Raw genomic sequence first — 4,703 nt, forward strand, 5'->3', positions numbered from 1 at the left:
AACATTTTATTAGTTTGACCACCTAGAGACTTGTGAGATAATTTTAAGGACATTTTACTTCTATTAGTTTACCCAATTTAAACTGAACCTCTTTAAATCATGTGAATTAAAAATATTTGGATTCATTTTTAAAATTTTAATTTTTATGCACACTTATATTTAACAAAAAAGCAAAGACCTTGTAATACTTATCTCCATTGCAATGTAACAGATATTCAAAAATAACTCTAGAGTTGGATAAAAAGAACTGATCAAAAATCATTAACCTAGGTATGTAGTATCAAAATTGTGAGCTCAAAAATATAGTATTTAAGAAAAACAAAAGTCCTAGAAGAAAAATGATAATGGTTATTAATTAAAGCATGAGAAAATGAGAAGGAAAGAAAAGGTGAAAGGGAGGAAAGTATTCTGAGTTGTAGCCCAGGAAAAATTTAGAATGGACACTTTTTTTCTTTGGGTTTGAGACTGATCTCCCACTGCACCTTCCTCCATTTACATTTCAATGTAAGCCTTGACTGAGATCAGAATCTGAAAGGGGCTAAAATGTTCTAGCAGAAACTTGATGCTTAGGTCCTTTTAACTCTTTTTCCTGGTTAGTAATTAATTTAGGTTTGGGAGCAGAAAATTGTCAAACAATTATCTCCCACTACTTGGTGAATGGGACTGCTTATATTACATGGGGTAGCAAGGGAAGATGGAGAAGCAGGGTCTGGAGGTGCTTGAGCCTTCAGGAAGAGCCAAGAAACAAGAAAGAAGAGACATGAGGATGAGGAATCCCTTTCCATCTGCCCACTCGCTCACGGAAGCTGTGCCCCACCAGGGGTGGGGTGAAGGGTTCCCAGGGTTGAGTCTGCCAGATTGGAGGACCCAGATTCCATTGTGGGGGGCTGATACAGCCGAGTCTGTTCCCCGGCGTCCCAAGGCCACAGAGTAGTTGACTGGAGACGAGAAGGCGGCACATAGATGGTGTCGTCACACAAACATTCATGTGGGCCAAGCAAAAGCAGAGAAGAGTTGAAGACCTGATATCAGGGTTTTTGAGGGAGAGTGCACGAGTGCAAGATGAGCCTCAACCCTGAGAGAATCTCCACCACAAAATCAGGAATCCACCCAGCAGATAAGACCGACTATAGGGGCCAGCCATAACTATAAGTGTTGTGGCTGGGGGTACCCCCACCCCTCAGCCACCTCGAGGGTATAAATCATCCTAGGGGAACTGGCCTACTCACCAACCTGAAGTCCAGGGATAAATGCAGAGCAAAGCGACCAGGCAGAATGGAAGGTGGAGCTGTATCCGGTGGTCACTGGGGCTTAGATGAGTTCCACTCATGACAATGGAAGGACCCATCCCAAGTCACGGCACCAGATGTAAGGAAATTTCCACGGAACCACGCCAGACACAAGAAATCACATAAGGGAGTTTATTAAACAAACAGAGTGTCTCCCTGCAGGGTAAGAGAGAAAATGAGAGGAAAAGAGAAAGGAAAAGAAAGGGCACATGCTAGAGAGAGTGGAAAGCCAGGAGGATAGAGAAAAGTGAGTAGGACAGACAGAAGAAGAATGGAAAAGATGGCAGGGAAGCTACAATAAAACAGTTGAATTCCGCCAGGGTAACAGGGACCAATATTGGAGAAGGATACTTGCAAGCTGACTGATGAACCAATAGCTAGCTAGGATGTTCACAGATTGACAAGTGGTTGGGAGGTGGGGAAAATGACTGTACCTGATGGGCGGGAGAGCAGCTTTATACATTACACTTGTCTTTCATGCAAATTTGTGAAATTGCTTTATTTAAAAAAAAGCTACCATACTCATTTGATCTCTTTTTTTTTTTTTTTACATTTTCATGTCTTCAGACCTTCTTTTTTAAAAATTTATTGATTTTTTTACAGAATGCATTTTGATTCATTGTACACAAATGAGGTACATCATTTCATCTCTACAGTTGTACATGATGTAGATTCATATCATTTTTGTAATCATAAATATACATCATGTAAATGATGTCTGTTTCATTTCACCATTTTTCATACCCCCCTCATTTCCTTCTACATAATCTAAAGTTCCTCTATTCTTCTCTCACTCCCCATGATACCACCATTTACTGGTGACAAGTTCTGCTCCCTCTAATGTTGAAGTTTGAACACTAGAGAAGCACGCCAAGACAAGCATATTAAGCAGGCTTTATTTAAAAGTAATAATACAGAATTCTCCCCGGAGGGAGAAGGTGGCCATGGCTGATGTTCTAAAATCCCAAGAAGTGAGCGCACCCTCCATCTTTTATAGGTCAAGGTCTCTTTTGTTCCCCAGTTCCCTCTCCCCTTATCTCTCCTTCCTGCCTATGGTGACTAGGCCTGGTTTTGCATTAAGTGAGAAGCCATGGACAGGGGGAGGGCCAAGGTGATTCAGGCAGGTAAGGGCTCAGGGAGCATTAATTAGCAATTCCATGCTTGCAGTCCTTGATCAAGGCAGGTAAATTTGGTAATCAATGAGCTCTGGAGATCCTTGACATTCCATTCTTCCAGGGGCAGACTCCAAGTTCCAGAGGAAGATGGTTTTCATGGCTTCATTTCCTCAATTTGACCCGATCCCCTATTTCTACACTAACTGCCTGTCCTTAATTCTGGCTTCACCACATCAATGTTCATTGCTGCTCAATTCACCATAGCCAGATTGTGGAACCAACCTAGATGCCCTTCGGTTGATGAATGGATAAAGAAACTGTGGCATATATATACAATGGAATATTACTCTGCAATGAAGAATAATAAAATTATGGCATTTGCAGGCAAATGGATGAAATTGGAGAATATCATGCTAAGTGAGATAAGCCAATCTCAAAAAACTAAAGGACAAATTATCTCGCTGATAAGCAGATGAGGACATATAATGGGGGTGGGAGGGGTTAGCATTAGGGTTAGGGTTAGGTTTAGGGTTAGGGATAAGGAGAGTGGTAAGAATGAAGGAAAGAAGGACTGTATAGAGGGAAAAGAGGGGTGGAAGGGGTGGGAGGGGTGGGGGGAAGGGAAAAAAATAATGAATCAAACACCATTGCCCTATGTAAATGTATGATTACACAAATGGTATGCTTTGACTCCATGTACAAATAGAGAAACAACATGTATCCCATTTGTATACAATAATAATAAAAAAAAAATTCTGACTTCACCCACATCACCCCACCCCCATTATATAGCATTCTCCATTTATTGGAAAACATTCAGCCTTTGGCTTTTGGGGATTGGCTTATTTCACTTAGCATGATATTCTCCAATTCCATCCATTTATTTGCAAATGCCATAAAACTATTCTTCTTTATGGCTGAATAATATTCCATTGTGTATATATGCCACAGTTTCTTTATTCATTTATCTGTTGAAGGGCATCTAGGTTGGTTCCACAATCTAGTTATTGTGAACTGAGCTGCTATAAACATTGATATGGTTGTGTTACTGTAGTATACCAATTTTAAGTCCTTTGGGTATAAACCGAGGAGTGGGATGACTGGATCAAAAGTGGTTCTATTCCAAGTTTTCTCTAGAGTCTCCACACTGCTTTCCAGAGTGGCTGCACTAATTTGCAACTCCACCAGCAATGTGAAAGTGTGCCTTTTTCCCCCACACCCATGCCAAAATCTATTATTATTTGTGTTCTTGATAATAGCCATTCTAATTGGAGTAAGAAGAAATCTTAGAGTTGTTTTAGTTTGCATTTCTCTAATTACTAGAGATGTTGAACACTTTTTCATATATTTATTACTTGCCTGTATGTCTTCTTCTGTAAAGTGTCTGTCCAGTTCCTTGGCCCATTTATTGATTGGGTTCTTTGTGATTTTGGTATAAAGTTTTATAAGTTCTTTATAAATTTTGGAGATAAGTGCTGTATCTGAAGCACATTTGGAAAAGATTTTCTCCCTCTGTAGGCTCTCTCTTCATGTTCTTGATTGTATCCTTTGCTGAGAAAAAGCTTTTTAGTTTGAGTCCATCCCATTTATTTATTTTTACTTTGATTTCTTGTGCTTTGAGAGTCTTGTTGAGGAAGTCTGATCCTAAGCCAACATGATGAAGATTTCTACTTTGTCTTCTTTGGGGTGCAGGGTCTCTGGTCTAATTCCTAAGTCCTTGATCCATTTTAAGTTGAGATTTGTGCAGGATGAGAGATACATGTTTAATTTTATTTTACTGCATATGGATTTCCAGTTTTGCCAGTACCATTTTTTGAACAGGCTATCTTTACTCCATTGTATGATTTTTGCCTCTTTGTCTAGTATGAGGTGACTCTATTTATGTGGTTTTGTGTCTGTGTCTTCTATTCTGCACCATTGATCTGCCTATCTATTTTGGTGCCAATACCATGCCATTTTTGTTACTATTGCTCTGTAGTATAGTTTAAGGTCTGATATTGTGATACCTCCTGTTTCACTTTTTCTACTCAGGATTGCTTTGGCTATTCAAGGTCTCTTATTCTTCCAGATGAAGTTCATGATTGCTTTCTATATTTCTATGAGGAATGTCATTGGGATTTTCATTGGAGTTGCATTGAATCTATATAGTGCCTTTGGTAGAATGGCCATTTTGACAATGTTAATTCTGCCTATCCAAGAACATGGGAGATCTTTCCATCTTCTAAGTTTTTTTCAATTATTTTTCTTTTTTCTACCCCTATTTCCTCTTTCATTCCTCCTATCTACACAACTAGAAAGG

The sequence above is a fragment of the Sciurus carolinensis genome, chromosome 5 (assembly GCF_902686445.1).
Source record: "Sciurus carolinensis chromosome 5, mSciCar1.2, whole genome shotgun sequence".
In the NCBI taxonomy this organism is placed as follows: Eukaryota; Metazoa; Chordata; class Mammalia; order Rodentia; family Sciuridae; genus Sciurus; species Sciurus carolinensis.